The sequence below is a fragment of the Palaemon carinicauda genome, chromosome 17 (assembly GCF_036898095.1).
Source record: "Palaemon carinicauda isolate YSFRI2023 chromosome 17, ASM3689809v2, whole genome shotgun sequence".
NCBI lineage: Eukaryota > Metazoa > Arthropoda > Malacostraca > Decapoda > Palaemonidae > Palaemon > Palaemon carinicauda.
The window spans coordinates 121,839,212-121,858,441 of record NC_090741.1 but is presented as its reverse complement, the minus strand read 5'-3'; the positions used below and the strand labels follow the sequence as shown (position 1 = coordinate 121,858,441).

Below are 19,230 nucleotides of genomic sequence, written 5' to 3'. Positions count from 1 at the left end.
TTCCTACGTGAACATAAACTCGTCTGCCTGATCTAGACCTGGGAGGTACAGTACTCTATTCAGAACTCTAGTACAAACTACGCTTTACGTATATACGACACGATATACTTTCTGCTTGCTTATTGTTCCTTGAACTCACAATCTCGTGTTTTTTCCTAGAGTCTATACAGACTTTTCCCTTAAGGGGGCAGGAAGAGCTTGCATATGGTATGCTCAGTTGGTTAATGTATTACGGTAACATCAAGTGTCTCTGGTCTTTATGACCGATTAGGAAATAGTCAATTCGAGATAACAGCACTATTAAATCCACAGATACATTAATGCTCTGGTAAACTTCCATCAGCACGACATGACCTAAGCCCAAAAAACGGATTTTGAGCGAAGCGAAAAATCTATTTTTGGGTGAAAGAGCCATGTCCTCCTGATGGACCCACCCTCCTATGGTAAAAGGATGTTAATCCCTCCCTTTTGGTAGTGTATCTGTAATACTTACAAAGCTACGGAGAATGGTTTGGTGGCGCCGTATGGTGGCGATTGGCCGAACTATTTACAGTACGTTAGGAGAGTCGAGTTGTTTTACCTCTTTAACGACTCTCCTATTTTTCTTGCCACTTTCCCTCTCGAAGTGAAAGGCTATTCGGGGTGTAAATAGCTATGAGATGTGTCAAGATACGTCCTTACGCGATATCCCTTGGAGAAATTTAAGGAATACTCGCTCCAGGAGTTAGAATTCTGGGTACCTTCGGTAAATTCTCTGGGATATATCACTGTAGTTACGTATAACTTAGGAAGCTACTAATGAAGGAACTTCCATCAGGACGACATGGCTCTTTCACCCAAAAATAGATTTTACGCTTCGCTCAAAATCCGTTTATTGAACATTAGCGTTAGGCAATATCCTATGATTAAGCTTTGGTGTATTCTTTCTCCGATTTTCAATTTTTTTCAACTTGGAGACTATCGAACTAATTTTAGAATTTTCCATTCTATTGTATTGCTTGTAGAACTACCCATTACGTTACTTTGTCTATTTTAAAATTCAAAAGCTCTGTCTATAATTGAGGGGATCGTTTGCCATTAAAGCCAAAATCGTTAAACGTCATTTAAATATAATTGGATTCCCATAATTTTGCCATTTGTTTTTTGTATTATTACTCTGATGATTCGGTATAAATTTTATTGGAATTAGAAAAAAAATATTAAATGAGTGAAAAAAAAAAATTTTCTCAAAAAAATACTACATTGAATTAAATAGTAGTTGTCATGTATAAAGTTACTTGATCTGGAAATATTAATCAGAGGAACTTTTTTATATCTTAATCTTTTGTTTAGATTGTTATTTAGTTTTTTTTTTCAATGTTTTAAAATTATGCAAGACTTCAAAAAACCTTAAAATTTAAATTCCTCCTGTCAAATTGTTACATTTCTATTTTTCTTGCCAACGATGTCTTTGAATTTGAAATATCTTTGTAAATTATGCAGAGAAATTGTTCTGAATGTCAATAACTATAAAGCTGAGATATCAGCCTTCAATGTTTGCATCAATGATAATCATAAACTATTGTTAATTTATGAATGTTTGAAGTTATCAAAGAAGTCACAAGCCAATCGTACTTTCTATCAGCGTGTGATTTTTGTGATATTTCTTTGAATTAGTGTAGTAAAAAGAGTTTTTATTGCAGAAGGATTCAAGAATACTGTCATAAGTCAATCTTAATGATCTACGGTTTTCAAGCAATGGCAGTGTAAACATTGGCGGTGAGCTTCTGTCTTAAAAACACCTACAGTACAGTAAAGTAAGGAATACAGTTGAACGCAAATAGCCTATACATACGGGAGCTTGAATGCATACATATTTCGTATTGGCACAATAGATTTTTAAGGATTAATTTAACTGACTGAATTTAGGAGTGAAAAGTTACTGTTTACGCCAAGCAGAATAATTGACCTTGTTGCCATTTTCCGCGCATATGTAGAAGCAAGTAAGAGGTTATCCATGGTAACTGTCTCCATAGGTGTAATATTCCACCATATATGACTTCCCCAGCAGTACTTCAACATTCACTGTAACCGTGAATATCACCCTGGACGCTGCACTTTTGAAGACAATGCTCAAGTCAGAAGAAAAAGTGTTTTTGTCTGCCCTAGAGATTTTGGTCAAACAAATGAATGACCACATATACAAGCTAAATGCCAAGAAAAGGAATTTAACAACGAGCCTGGAATTCACCTAGCGCAAGGTTGATGAACTATAAGTCATTTAAGAAAGATTATGAAAAGGAGAAGCAGAGTGCCAAGGAAAACATTGAGAAACTAACAGGCCAAATGGAATCATCACATTCAAAGATTAAAGAACTTGAAGAAAGAATTAACTATCAATAAGACTATATCAGAAGGAACAACGGGTGCATCAGTGGCTTGAAGAAGCGCGGTGCTAATGAGACATTGGAGCACACGGCCCTGGAGATTGTGGTTAAACAAATAAATGACCACATAAACAAACTGGATTCCAAGATACCGGATTTAATAACTAGCCCGGAATTCACTAAGCGTGAGTTTGATGAACTAAAGTCAAATAAGAAATAATATGAAAAAGAGAAGCAGAGTGCAAAGGAAAAAATTAAGAAATTAACAAGGCATATTGAATCATCACATTCGAAGATCAAGGAACTTGAAGAGAGAATTAACATCAATAAAACTATAGCAGAAGGAACAACGGGTGGATCAGTAGCGTGGAGGAACGTGGAGCCACTGAGACATAGCAGCAGACAGCGGCTGCCGTGACGTCACTCCTGGAAGAGAAGATGCAGCTACCGGGACTCGTGTTGGAGTGAGCCCATCGTGTTGATGTGCGCCATGATTTCGCCCTCGTCCCACCGTAGCAATATTCTCTTGTTACTGCGATCGAGATGCTGTGATGCGAAACTCTAATAAACAGGGTTTTCAACATCTTCGGGAACGATAACCTCTGCGTCTCATCGCAAGTAGTGAAGAATGCCCAGATACCTCTACTCTAACAGACAAGAGTGCAAAGGAAAGTGGCTTTCTTCTGTCACTCTGAGCTAATTATCAAAGAAAAGAACAGCGAAGCAGTGGTTGATCAAATGCGACAGTCGGCGGGGTCAGCGGGGGTGCGGAGTTTGGCTGGCGTTGGAGTCCTGTTGGAGCCAGGACCTGCTGCTGTCCTGTTGCTGCTGCTGGGGTCGTCATAGAGCTGGTGGGGGGCATGGGCTGGCATCGGGATCAGTCCCTTCCCCACCCTTCATTCACGTTTTCGTGATGGCCCGGCCTCCTGCTCGTCTCATGCTACTACACGTGCTGCCTCGAAACAGAGTAAGCTGGTTTAGAAAAGTCCACGAAGTGAAGAAATAACTCGTCATTGTAGTATGAACAATCATAGTATAATATAACACCAACATCTATATAATGAATTTAAACCAACACTTACCATTTTCATAATCTAAATGACAAAGATTTTATTAATATAATTCTTGAGGGTGATTACAACTACCCACTTATCACTTTCAATGCATTAACATATCATATGATTTTAGTGAATTAGAAAGACCAAATCATGTTATAGATCCATCAAGTGAACCAATACTGCCAGAACCAACATGTGACTATATTTTCTGTATTGAGGATTTACGTGAAAATCTTCCTGAAAATAGTTTGAATGTACTATCCTATGCAGTGGTTCTCAAACTGGGGGTCGCGACCCCCCTGGGGGTCGCCAAATGCTTTTGGGGGGGTCGCGAGATGATGTTAAGAAAATATAAATATAAGTAAGCAAAAAATAGTATTATGGTCAACTTTAGTTTTAAGGCTAAATCATAATAATTCTGCTAAAATATTTCAAATCAATAATAAACCAAATGTTTATATTTTAGTACAACAAATATATATATATATATATATATATATATATATATATATATATATATATATATATATATATATATATATATATATATATATACACCTTATATTTTGTCATTTACCGTAACTAGTTACGAATTGTTACGCATCTTTAAGAATAACACTGAAAAGAGAGCCGGGTGGGACAATAGTAACACCATGGGCCTTTGCAAAAACTAAACTAAATACTACACACTAGTGATTCCCCCACTGCTGCGCTGGGACTAAGTTTCTATGCAGTAGTGTCATTGATTTTAAGCTAGCATTATTAGTTTTGGAAGGTATGATTTATCAAACATAAACGTCCTTTTTTTGCTATTTTTGACAGTTCCGAGCAAGGGTGTATATCCGTCAGTCCGCGTGATTCTCATACGAGTAGGATATTCCCTCGCTAATAGCATACTAGTTTTGCCGTAACTTACTCATATTTTGTCATTTTATTTTTCCCCTTTAAGCAAACGAGTCTGTTAACTATAAAAAAACGAAGCAAAATTATTAAAGCTGATGGACTTTCATGTATGGGTAAATGAATACATAATATTTAAATAAAACAAACTAAACATATAAAGAAATACAATAGTAATTATGAAATAATAAACGAATAAATTTAAGATATACAAAAGGGAAAATAAGTAAATAGCTGAATAGTTAAATAGATAAATAAATGAATTAACACATTTATAGATAAATGCAAACAAAAATGAATGAAAAAATAAGTAATTAAATGGATATATAAAATGTAAAAAATTAATGGATAAGTAAATAAACTGATCGATTGATAAATAGATTAGTTAATGAATAAATAAATCAACTGATGAAATCAGTAACTGATTAGTTGATAAGCAAATAAAAAAAAACAATAAATATAATATATTTATATATCTAGCCACTGATAGTGTTAAACTATTATTCATAATTTTTTTCCACGCATTACATTTTATTATACAATGTACTTGCAATAGTTCCAATATTTTACCTACATTTCCTAGAAACATCGTACAAAACCGAGATGTCACCTCCCCATCTCACTGTCAATTTACACTCGTACACGTTCAGTACCTGTCCGTTTTCCAGTCCTGAGCTCCGTTGGCGCACAGTGAATGAGCGTGACCAGTTGCCAGATGCTTAATAACAATGCATCACCAATTTACAGTAAAATTTTGACTTTTGCTTGATACTCAGGGTCTCAGATTATGTGATGCTTAAAACTAAATGTCAGTATACATACTTTCAAATTTATCTGGTATTTAAATAACAATTAATTGATATTTTATCTATCTGATTATCAATATGGCATTTACTATCAGCAGTCCAAGACGGCACATGAGTCGAGTTAGTCAACGGTGAGTCTTTCCTCAGTCACAGCTGCCTCGTGTGTGTTTAGGGACAATTTTTGATAGCAAGCTATATACATATTAAGCAACATGGAGCGATGGATAATTCGTAGGACTGCAAACAAGGAAGGAACATCAGATACTGACAACAGTGTCTCAGAAACAACTGAAGAGATTCCTTCCGAACTACCATCTACCAGTTCTACTTCAAATATAGATAAAAGGCAAGACAAACGTAAGGGTAAGACCTCCCAGTATGACCAATCATCCAAACCCAAACTTCGGAAATATCAAGCAGAATTTATAAAATTCGGATTCACTAGTTTTACCATTGATAAGATGCAGTACCCCCAATGTGTTATGTGCTCAGAAGTACTTGCAAATGAAAGCTTAAAGCCTGTGAAAATGAAAAGGCATTTGCAAAGCAAGCATCCTTCTCATGCTGATAAACCAATAGAATTTTTCCGTCGAAAGGAGGGAGAGTTGCAGGGTCAAAAACAAGTGCTAGCTCAGAAAACCACCACCTCTGCCAAAGCTCAGATGGCATCATTTGAGGTAGCATACCTAATTGCACAGTCCAAGCAGCCACATACCATTGGGGAAACCCTCATGAAACCTGGTGCAATGACTATGAGTCGGATTATGCATGGTAATAAGATGGCCCGTGAGCTGGAAACAGTCCCGCTGTCTAACGACACCATTACTCGACGAATTAATGACATTTCAAATGACATTAAGTGTCAGCTGATTGAGAGGGTTAAGGGAAAGAAGTATGCTTTGCAGCTAGATGAGTCGACAGACATATCAAATTCTGCACAATTACTTGCATTCATTAGATACAGTTTTGGTGGAAAACTTCAAGAAGACATGTTTTTTTGCACTGTACTAGAGGGGACCTGTACAGGTAGTGACATTTTCACAAAGCTAGACACCAAAATACAAAAGGAGGGCTTGTCTTGGGACCATTGTGTTGGTGTGTGCACAGACGGTGCTGGGGCAATGTTGGGTAAGAGGAAAGGACTTAAAGCAAAAGTTTTACAAGTGGCACCTCACATAAATTTTACACATTGTATTATTCACAGGGAAGCTCTTGCTAGCAAAGCACTCAATCCAGAGTTAAGCAGTGTTCTTCAAACTGCGATTAAAATAGTAAATTACATCAAAACACGTCCCATAAATGCCAGGCTGTTCTCCACACTCTGCAATGAGATGGGCTCGGAGCATGAAGCACTGTTGTTCCACACAGAAGTCAGGTGGCTGTCCCGAGGCAAAGTTCTCAGCCGCTTGTACGAACTACGAGATGAGGTGCGCCTGTTCCTGATCAAATCTGAATCCCAACTTGCTGACTATCTGACTGACCCTGACTGGTTAGCAAGTCTAGCATATTTGTCTTGTATATTCGAAAGACTTAATCTGCTGAATTTATCACTACAAGGCCCAAACACGAACATCTTGATTCTTTCTGACAAAATTGATGCATTTACAAGGAAGCTGGAACGATGGGCTGTGCGAGTTGATGGGGGCAGTGTTGAAATGTTTCCTGAGGTGGAAGAATTTATGGCGGAGAATGAATTAAGCGTCGATAACGTGAAGGTAATGATCACGACTCACCTACAAGGTCTTGTGGACCACTTCAAGAAATACTTCCCAAAAGAGACAACCCCACAACAATATGACTGGATACGGCAACCATTCACTGCTACAGGGGATCACTTATCATCCGACATGGAGGATGAGCTGCTGGAGCTCTCCAGTGATCGGACTTTACAGGCATCGTTTGGCTCAACCACACTGGATGAGTTCTGGATTTCAATTGCAAGGGAATATCCACGATTATCCATGGCAGCAATGGATGTATTACTTCCTTTTGGATCAACCTATTTATGTGAAAAGACTTTTTCGGCACTGACTTATATAAAAAACAAATACCGATCAAGACTCAGGGTGGAGGATGATCTCCGAGTTGCCATCTCTGGTATCAAACCCAGGATGGAGTTACTGTGCTCAAAAAAGCAGGCCCATGTATCTCACTAATTGATGTTAGTTATTCATGATAAACTTAGGCCTGTGTAAATACTGTTTTCACTGTGGAATAGGGATATAATTAACTAATCACTGCTAGTGGAGCCCCATAGTTGGGCCTAAATATTGATCATTGTCATTAAACTTCCATGAATATTGTACTTTTATTTTAACAGTTACTAAATAAGTAATTATTTCACAAGAAATTCATACAGTTCTTCTAAAGCCAAAAAAAAAAAAGAAAAAAAAATATTATCTCAGACGTAATTTCCAAAATTTTCCAAAATATTGATTTTGAAACCAAAAGGGTATGAAATAGCTTTGAGTCTACTGGATGTTTGTGTGGGTATACTGTCTCATATGAGAATTATAGATCATTAGCTGATTTTAGGTTTCAGCAAATTTGTAATATCAGCACCCAAGTCAAACGCTATAATTATTTTGTTAATCATTTTAAGCCTAGCCTGAATATCTAAATTTAGGTATAAAGATACCAGTAATTTTTTCTTTATTGTGCTAAAGTTTACAAACACTGACATAATTTATGCTATCTGCAGTAGCTTTCTTCAACAAAGGTATAATTCTAATTTCATACTTATTTTTTTCTCTTGAAGCAGTTAGCAAAGTGTGAGTGCCTGTACGGATTTAACATTAATTCTATAAATTTAAATAGACTGTATTGCTTTGCCTATTTTGTCTTTAAAGATTGTGATTTTTTCTACAAGTAATAAATTAGTTAACTCTATAATGCGTATATTTTTTGCATTTATCTTATCATGTTTGTTGTTATTATGTTCTTATGATTCGGGGCATAGGCATGTACTGTGTGTGTGTGTGTGTGTGTCAGAAGCACTTCGGGGAAAGGCGAGGGTCACATGCCTCTAGCAATATCGTTTGGGGGGTCGCGGGCTGAAAAGTTTGAGAACCACTGCTATAATATACGTAGTGTTCCTCAACACCTGGAATTGTTATTTGACCAATGTTGAAACCAATATACTGTCTTGTTTGATGCTTTCGGGCGACTACCACACCTTGAACCAGTGTGCTTCAAACTAATTAAACTCCCTAATTTCCTAATAAGTGTTTTTTACAGACCACCCAATGCATCAATCAATTATTTTTTTTATTCAATGGAACCTATTTTAAATTATGTATCCAGCCTTCATTCACCATGTTATTTGATGGGAGATTTTAATGTTAACTTGTTAAATACTAATATCAATGTAATTTTATAAATCAATATGTTCCATTTTATAAATCAATATGTTCCAGTCTTATAACTTCTTTCAAAGTATATTAAATCTAACTAGATTACTCTCTACCTCTGCAACATTAATTGACCACATATGGTCAATTGACCTTCACAATTACATGAAAAGTGGTATACTTTATTCATCTATCGACCACTACCGGGCATCTGGTTTTTTCTCAACATTTGCCTTAAACAATACATCATATGTTCCCGCAACTAATATAATTAATACCAGTGATAAAATAGCAACTTTCAAAGAAGAATAAAAAAATCAGTTGGGATTCAGAATTAGCTGATATGGATGGAGCTGAAAATGTATTTAATTTATACATGGGCACATTCTAGAGACTATATGGTATTAATTTCCAAATGAAATCGTTTTTGGTTAAAGAAAAACATTTTTCCAATTGATATATAACTCCAAGTACAATAAAATCAATAAAACATATCGACAAGCTACAAAAGTTATACGGGAAATGACAAGTATCCTATGAAACAATATTCAAATGATATAGGAATAACTTAACATCAGTAATAAGGATAGCCAAAGAAAACTACTTAAAAGAAAAATTTAGTGAACAATCAGGTGACTCTATAAGAAAAAATGGAAAACTTCACATTACTTAATGAGGACAAATAAATTCAATTTGCCAACATTTGTGAATATCTAGATAAAGCTGTATCTAATTACAGTGATATTGCAGACGAATTTAATAACTATTTTACACATATTGGAAGCAAATTATCTACAGATATCAGTCCACCTCCAGTTTCATTTGAGTCCTTTCTTCCAGAGCCAGTCACTTCCTCATTTTTTCTAAAATCCACAACACAGCCAGAAATTAAAGATGTTATAAATAAACTAAAAGTTACGTCTCTGGGATTTGATGACATCAATATAAAAATATTTGAAAAATATACTATTAAAATTATTCCATTTTTACAGTTCATTATAAATAAATGTTTTACAAAGGGTATCTTTCCTAATCAATTGCACGTAGCAAAAGTGATACCAATATTCAAGAAAGAGGAAAAATCTAATAATAATTACAGGCCGGTCTCTATCCTTCCAAATTTAGTGTGAGGGTGCGGGTTGTTACACGCTGGATATAGAATCACCCACTTCTATTAATATATTTAAAGGCAAAATGAAATCATCTTTCAATATTACTATTACTTGTATAATTTTTTTCTACTATTTTTATTTAGGATGCAACATACTTATTGTATATGTATGTGTATGTATATGTAGTTATGTGTGCATATGTATGTGTGTGTATGTTTGTATGAAGGTTCATATTTGTATTTCTTTATGTATGTATTTGTATATGTATGTTAGGCTGTATGTATGTGTGAGTATGTGTGTTGTTTGTGCGTGTATCTGTACAAATTGTATTTATTATATGTTTATGCATGTACATATGTAGGTCTATATGTACATGTATTTGTATGTGTTAGTGTGTCTTCAACTAGGCCATAACACTTGCATGTCCTTATCTTTATGATAACTAAATCTGGTCCATATAAAAATTTCATGCCTAATGGACTTGGGCTGCACTACTAATGTTTATAACACACTTTTATTTTTACAAAGTCCAATAAAGATATCAATATTAATATCAATTACTTTAAAAAAATACTTACTATATAGCTTTTTCTGCTAATTACTGGAAACGTGCCAAAAGTCCTCCCGCCCCAGCCCCCACGCACACAAATCCCATTGGAGTACCATCACTCCCGCTTTCTTTCTCAGCTCAGCCTTACAAGGGTAATTTTTCCCTATACTTATAAAGTATACTTCTTTTGCTTTTAGGCATGATAAGAATAGCACTTCAGTTGACCAGCACTATAAATAGCCAGAATACAGTGACCACACAAAGAGCAAAAGGCTAGTATTCACCGAGTCAATCAAAGACAATACACGAAAGATGATAAGCTCCAGCCACAGCCGCATCGGCCGCATACAAATTAGTACCTGGCATGAAATGAAGATGGCGGTAGCATTGCACCTCCCTACATCGTTTGTTTGTTTACAAAGCGGCGCATTCCATTTCAATCATGAGTGGGCGTAGTTTCATCACCCCTGTGTGTGGTTTGCAAATTGCAATAGGACGAAAAATGATTTTCCCCATCTGATTTTAAATGCTTTTCCTCAGAATAAAGAAAGGTAATAAAATCAGTACATCTGTTACAAAGTACATGATGACTTTTAGAGAAGATGAAGAAATAAAATAGACCAAAGCAAAATTGAATGTCGGTGCAGTGTTATTCCGAAATAAATATTGGAAAATATTTACAATAAGGTGGACGCCTCTAAGCGGAAAGAAAATATATTTATATGTGATTTTCGACTAGAAAAAAAATATGGTATTTTTTACTCATGGACATTAATTGCTTTCAACATAAAATATAGGTTTTTTTGTTGTATTATGATGTGATTTGAATGATTTTGAGGTTTATTTTCATCGCAAATGAATTCTTATCTTTCCACCACCCCACCCCTCCTTGGGAAGAGGGGTTTTGGGTGGGGGAGACAAAGTAGGTAAAAACAGGGCAAAATATAAAAATGGACCGGTATACAGGTATATACTGAATTCGAAATACATAAAAAAACACTGGAAATGGGAAAACCCGAGCCAAGAATTCTACATGAGAAAATGGCATACTAATGCATTATATGACCAGTTATTGCACGTCACATTGTAGTTGTGCACTAACCTAACCTAACCTAACGTTTTTCTTGATTTGTATAGGTTACCTTATTAATGTCCATAACTAAATAATACCAAAAATATTCTTGCCATTTGAAACCCTAACAACCAACCTAACCTTCCTGGTAGTGTTCATCAGTAGTTCCAGCTCATGTGGGTGTACCAGGAAATGAAGCAGGGTACAAATTAGTACAAGAGGCATCAGAAAAACTACTATGTGAAAAATATCTATGATGACATTTCCTACAAAGAAATCGGTGATATTTGGCAACATACTGGAATTCTGTTGATCGGAATGAAATTGAAATCTCAAATACTAGACATCAGTGGAAATATGATACTATGCATAAAAGGTTGAAAACAGTCCTTTGTTAACCTTAGAATTGGGCGCACACGCTTAACACACGAGTTCTTGATGACTGGCAGGTGGGAACCCTTTTGTGATAATAGGTAGTAGGTTGGCCAGGGCACCAGCCGCCCGTTGAGATACTACCACTAGAGAGGTATTGGATCCTTTGACTGGCCAGACAGTATTGCATTGGACCCCTCTCTCTAGTCACGGCTTATTTTTTCTTTGCCTACACTTACACGGAATAGTCTGGCCTATTCTTTACATATTCTCGTCTTTCCTCATACATCTGACAACAATGAGATACTTAACACTTCTTCACAAAGGGGTTAATTTACTGCACTGCAATTTGTTCAGTGTAAAGTACTTTCCTCTTGGTAAGGGTAGAAGAGACTCTTTAGCTATGGTAAGCAGCTCTTCTAGGAGAAGGACACTCCAAAATTAAACCATTGTCCTCTAGTCTTGGGTAGTGCCATAGCCTCTGTACCATGGTCTTCCACTGTCTTGGGTTAGAGTTCTCTTGCTTGAGGGTACACTCGGGCACACTATTCTATCTTATTTTTTTTTCTTCCTCTTGTTTTTTTGAAATGGTGTGTTGGGCAGGCTTAATAGAAGGGCCATGGATGCCTGGTGGTTTATCAAGAGGTTGTCTTTTCCTTTTTCTGATTTTTTCTTCTCAAAACCATCCTTACTGTCCTCCCTTCAGTTGAAGTGGCTATCCTGGAGGGTATTTAGCCTTGCATGGTGTATCGGCTCCTCCATGTTGACCAGTTTTTCCGACTTTTTACTATAGTCTATGGATATCATCAATCACTTTTATTATTATTCTGTACATATTGTTTTTGTTTTAATTCTTGTTAATCTAGTTTTTAAGTATGATGTCTCTTTTTTATTTCTATTAATTCTTATGCTGTCTGGAGACATTGAGCAAAATCCGGGACCAGTACGTCCTAGATTTCGTCAATGTCGTCTTCTGTATTGCAATATTCGTGGTCTTCATGCAAATATCCGAGACCTTACAGTTGCGTCCAGACAGTATGATATTCTTTTGTGCTCAGAAACTTTGGTTTCTAATATGAGGCACTCATCTGAGCTCCTTATAACTGGTTTTAAGAAGCCAATAATGCTGAAACGTGATTCCATTCCTAGGGCCAGGGGAATGGCGGTGTATATTAGGACCGAGTACCCTGCTTCTCATAAGTCCTGCTATCAATGTGGATGTCATGAGATTCAGGTAATAAAAGTTTGTGGCAGGCATAACAACTTTTATTTGTGTTCAATCTACCGGAATCCAGACATGGATGATTCTATCTTTGATTGTCTTCTTACCATTATGGCTAAGATACAAGAAGATGATAGAAAGGCTTCGTTTGTCTTTGTTGGTGATTTTAATGCTCACCATAGGGAGTGGTTGAGTTCTATCTCTCCTACCGATCGCCATGGCTTAAGAGCTTTAGACTTTGCCTCAGAATCAGGCTGTGAGCAAATCATAAATGAAGCTACTCACAGGTCTGGTAATTGCTTGGACCTCGTATACACTGACTCCCCTGGCGTTATAACTAGTAAGGTTGGTTCTCCAGTCGGGACTTCTGATCATGCCTTGATTTCATTATTAGTGAAGACTGAGCAGCCTGTCCCTGATATATCATATTCTTGTAAAATTTATATGAAATCCCAAGCAGACTGGAATGGGATTTTTCATGATCTTTTGTGCTTGAATTGGTCACAATTATATAATAGTGTAGATCCTGTTGTCCCTTTGAATGAGAATCTAGTCAACATAATTGATAGGCGTATCCCTTCTCGTGTGCTAAGGTACCGAATGAAGGACAAACCGTGGTTCAATGATGATTGTAGACGTGCTTATTTGGAGAAGCAGGAGGCCTATCACCTTTGGAAGGGTAACAGATCAGATTTGACCTGGAACAACTATACTCAGCTTCGAGCATTTGCTCAGAGAGTTTATGCCTCAACTGAAAAGGAGTACAATTTAATCATAAAAGAAACCCTCTCTGGTACAACTCAGGAATATAAATGGTGGTCTACCCTTAAATCTGCACTCTTTGGTGTAGATGCAACAGTTCCTCCTTTACTTAAACCAGATGGCTCAGTCACTCACTGTCCAAAGGAAAAGGCAACCCTTTTGGCTGATGTTTTTGACAGTAAACAGAGTAATGAAAAACTTGAACTTCCTCATTCCTGTTTTCCTGAGGCTAAACTAACAAGTTTAGCTTTTCGATCTCGTGAGATTAAAGCTCTGTTGATGGACCTTGATGCTTATGGAGGTGTAGACCCTAATGGTATTTTTCCTTTGTTTTTTATAAAGACAGCAGATTTCTTAGCTCCAAAGTTATCTGTTATTTTACGCAAGTTAGCAAGAAGAGGAGCTTTTAGCACTTGTTGGAGAATTGGTAATGTTACTCCTCTATGTAAATGTGTTTGTGGTAGCTCAAGTCCCACTGATTACCGCCCAATTTCCATAACTCCCATATTATCTAAAGTTTTTGAACGTCTTCTGGCAAAACGTCTTAATAGGTTTGCTGAAGGTAATCATCTATTCCCTAGTTTGCAATTTGGTTTTTGGAAAGGCCTTGGAGCATGTGATGCCCTTCTTACAATCTCCAATGCAGTACAGAAATCCCTTGATTGTGGTCGGGAAGTTCGTATGATTGGCCTTGATTTTAGTGCTGCCTTTGACCGTGTTAATCATGAGGCCCTTGTTTTCAAACTGAAACAGTTGGGAGTGGGTGGGTCGTTTCTTAGCATTATTATTGATTTTTTAAGTAGTAGATCTCAAAGAGTTGTTGTTGATGGGCACCATAGTGAGTATAGGAATGTGATATCCGGTGTTCCACAGGGTAGTGTTCTTGGCCCATTACTTTTCATACTATATACACGTGACATGTGGTTTGGCCTAGAAAATAAGCTTGTTGCATATGCAGATGATGCTACTCTCTTTGCATCAATTCCATCACCTGAATGTAGATCTGGGGTTGGTGAATCCCTTAATAGAGATTTAGCTAAAATTAGTGCATGGTGCAAATTATGGGGTATGAAGTTGAATCCTAACAAAACTCAAAGTATGATTGTAAGTAGGTCAAGGACGGTGGCTCCTCAACATCCGGATCTCAGTATTGATAATGTTTCTTTAAATTTGTATGACTCTTTCAAAATTTTAGGCGTGATTCTTGACAGCAAATTTACTTTTGAGAAACATATAAGGTCTGTGTCTTCTTCAATTGCACAAAAAATTGGCTTATTGAGAAAGTCTTTTAAGATATTCGGTGATCAATCTATTCTGAAGAAGTGTTTTAATTCTTTTATTCTACCTTGTTTTGAGTATTGTTCTCCTGTCTGGTCTTCAGCTGCTGATTCTCATCTTAATTTGTTGGACAGAAACTTACGGTCTATTAAATTTCTTATTCCTGATCTAGATATTAATCTCTGGCACCGTCGATCAATTAGTTCATTATGCATGTTGCATAAGATTTTTCATAACTCTGACCATCCTTTACATTCAGATCTCCCTGGACAATTCTATCCTGTTCGTAATACTAGGCAGGCAGTTAATTCTAATAGCCAGGCCTTCTCCATCATAAGACTCAATACTACGCAGTACTCTAGAAGTTTTATTCCAGCTGTTACCAAGTTGTGGAATGATCTTCCTAGTCGGGTTGTTGAATCAGTAGAACTTCAAAAGTTCAAAGTTGGAGCAAATGCTTTTTTGTTGACCAGACGGACATGAGTCTTTTTATAGTTTATATATGACATTTTTGTTGTTGACGTTGTTAATAGTTTATATATGATATATCTCTTTTGACATTACTTTTTTTAGAATGATTTATTGTTAATTTGTTTTCTTCAGTTATTTATTTCCTTATTTCCTTTCCTCACTGGGCTATTTTTCCCTATTGGAGCCCCTGGGCTTATAGCGTCTTGCTTTTCCAATTAGGGTTGTAGCTTGGATAGTAATAATAATAATAATAATAATCATGTCAACAGTAAACCTAACCATATCAGCAGTACCATAACCATGCCAACAGTTACCTAACCATGTCAACAGTAATTTGCAATGGAAATGAAGCTATCTTGCAAAACATATCAAAATCAATTAGAAAAACTATATTTTCTTGTCATTTAGAGGCGCCAATTGTATTTAAAATAAATACCTTAAAGTTATATTTGCATATCTTGAAAATCTCTAGAAATATGAAATAAACATACCAATTCCTATCACTGTCATACATTTCGTGAATATTGGGAGTATGACAAACCTCTCGATGACATGCATTGTATCCTCTTGGATGCTTGTGGGTGCATTTGCCAGACTCAGCAGGGCATCAGTGAGTTCTGGCAGCGTGTTCCATGTTGCCCAGGCAGATTTCTTCCCATGTCCGACGAAGGCTGACACAGTATCACACCCTGTGATGGCATGAAACATTGGAAGAGCACATGCCTTCTCCGGACCAAGGGAGGAAGCTATTTCATGGGCTGCAATGTAGCGGTAGTTCTTGCCTGTCCCAAAGGCTACCCAGAGTTCGTCTCCAGCTGGTAGTTTCTGGACTACCATCACTGCTAGGACCACGACGTCACTGTCTACTGTTCGAACCTGTATCTGGTGGTGACCATGTTGTGCAGCATGTGCTACATGTAGCATCATGCGGGTGTCTGCCTCTTCTTGGTTGCATGGTGCGAGTGAGTTGACATCCTCTTGCTGTGGAACACAGATCACCTGCTCCCCATCAGTGACGACCAGTTCCTTGCCTTCTTCTTGAAAGGACTCTGCAAGCATGGTGGAGAGGTAGCTGAAGAGCTCCACTTTGTTGCTATCAACTCGCAGGAAACTTTGCCAATTTCCTGGTATGACTGCTGAGTCGACAACACGCCGACGTACTCCCTTTCCACGCTGTTCTCTGGTTGATGCCTTCAGGGAATCTGCTCTGTAGCTGTCCCACACAAGGTCAAGACGTGATACATGTTGGAAACGTTGTACAACGTATGGGATGAACACTTGCTGTGCATATTCCATATCACCCATGCTGAGCCTGGCTATGAGTTCATTGTCCCCAACTTGCGCTGCACACTTCCGTACGCGTGTGTCCACCTGGAAGGTTGTTACTTCATGTAGGGTCTCTGTGCCAGACTTTCCACAGAAAAAGCAGGAGGTGCCGCTGGTAGTGGCTTCTGAAGAGTGTGTTCTGGCGCGCTTGGCCTGGACATTGTCAGTACTATCAAATGCTGAGCTGCTTGCGATGCGTCTCTTCTCTGCTCTTCGTAGCATTGTGTTATTGTATTTGAGCATACATGTTTTATGCCACTTGGCCTGGTGGGCAACCATTGTCGCCTCAACACCTTGTCCTTCATCTAGTCTCTGTAACTGAACAGTTCTTGGCAGTTCTCCGAGTTCATCAAATTTGACCAAGTTTGCAGCCATTGTCGTATATCCACTCCCAGGGTCTCGGCGTTTAGACAGTACTGGGCAGACAAGTGACTCTGTTGTCTCCTCTTGACATACAAGACACAGCTTCCAGTTTGTCTCAGGAGGTGTTGTGGGAGTACGTTGCTCAAAAGTATCGACCAGTTGGAACTTCTTTGCCATGGCTGCAGTCTGGAACAACGCGTCTCTGATGTCAGGTGGTGCTGCTGCTGCCTCACCTGCAAAGACACAAAACACCACCATGTTACCACAAGTTACTACTACAAGCACCATGACTATCAACACTATACTATTACTGCAGCCGCCGTCACTGCCACCAACGCTGCCGCTGCAAAGTAAAATTCATTTTCTTGTGAAATGGTAGCCAAATTATTTGGTAAGCACAGATGTATGTGTAATTGTACAATACTTATCACCTCTAGCACACTTATCACCTTTAGCATCCACAAAAAGACAAATTATGGTACATATTCAATGACGCTAACGGTAAATAGCGGCCATTTTGAAAAATGGCCGCCAAATGTGCTACGGGGAGAATCTTGAATGCCTCCATATCCAAAATTGTTCAGAATGTATTAATCCACATGTGTGCCAATTTTGGTGCTTTTAGAACAATTTGAACAATTGGTTTCATATTTCTTACTATGCCGCTGGGCTAATGCCTTTTCCAGATAGGCTACTCACAGCAACTTTTATATATATATATATATATATATATATATATATATATATATATATATATATATATATATATATATATATATATATATATATATATATATATATATATATATATATATATATATATATATATATATATGTATATATATATATATATATATATATATATATATATATATATATATATATATATATATATATATATATATATATATATATATATATATACTGTAGTTATGTTATATTCTCAGCAGCTTACCCTTGGGTTGTAGTTATAAATGTTTACCTTAATTTTTCCCTAATAAGCAACTATTTAGCAAACCAAAGTTGTTTCATCAGGAAGGATGGATCTTGTGGGAGCATTCCTATGGGAGAGCATAAGTAGGTTACTTAAGTTGGAGTGTTTTACTTTAATTTCAAGTTGACTAACCTTTTAATCTATGATTGATTTTTCCTATATGTATGGATAAAAGCATTCAAAATAAAATAAAAAATTACATGCAAACCAGCATATCTGCTCCCACAAGATCCATTCTTACTCTTTCATCTATGTTTCTGCATTATATGCTCATTGTGGTGAAAAACTGGGGAATTTTCAACCACATATGATAACTTTCTTTAAACTGTAAACCCTTGTGCACCAGCTTTGCACGAGGCCAAGTTACAGAACTGAGAAACAAACTTACTTAACCCTGGATAGGTACGATGGGTCGTTTGCGACCCCGAGCGTCAAAAAAAAAACAGGTTTTTCTCACGTGACTCACCCCCGTGACTGAATTTGTGGGTGATCGACCTGCAGGAGGTGTCTCCCCTACACGCTCTAGTAGTGTCCAGATGTGCATTGCTGTAGCTGTACTCCTTCCCCGATTTCTGAAACGCGTCGGGGTCGAGCGCGACCGAGTTTACCCTTCTAAGGTAGTTTGCATAATTATCAAAGTTATTACGTATTATGAAATTGTCGTAGAATGGTGCAACTTGTATAGGTTATCAGTTGTGGAAAGTCTTGGTGGATTGTTTGGCTACCATGTGCATGATTTTTTTTTTAGTTAAAATGTCGTTCATCACCACGAGGACCATTTTACCGCGAGTGCCCCTTTTTCATTTTTTTTAATTTTTTTGCCAAGTCATTTTTCCGTAAGATATTGCCAAATAGGGTCGTAAAACTTTTGCTTGTTTAGTGTTGGAAAGTGTGTCTAGATGATCTGGCTACCCATGCATGACTTTGTTTTTGTCAGATACGACGTATTTTTTGGTATATTGGGTATTTAACTGCGGTTACCAATTTCTGTTTTTTTTCAATATTTGTAAAAATTACTACGTAGTAAGGAATTGCCGTATATTATTCATTTTTTTTCATGTTTATGTGTTAGAAAGTGTGCCTTGATGGTTGGGCTAACACGTGCATGTCTTTTTTTTTATCTGAGATGCCGTATATTAGAATGTCGGGCATTTTACCGCGAGTGTCCCTTTTTCATTTTTTTTCATTTTTTTGCCAAGTCATTTTTCCGTAAGATATTGCGAAATAG

At 37.1% G+C, this 19,230-nt stretch overlaps 1 pseudogene; it reads left to right on the top strand.

The window, feature by feature from the left end:
• Positions 1–1,444: 1,444 nt before the first annotated feature.
• On the top strand, positions 1,445–3,410 carry LOC137656571 (uncharacterized; annotated as a pseudogene).
• The last annotated feature ends 15,820 nt before the right edge of the window (positions 3,411–19,230 follow it).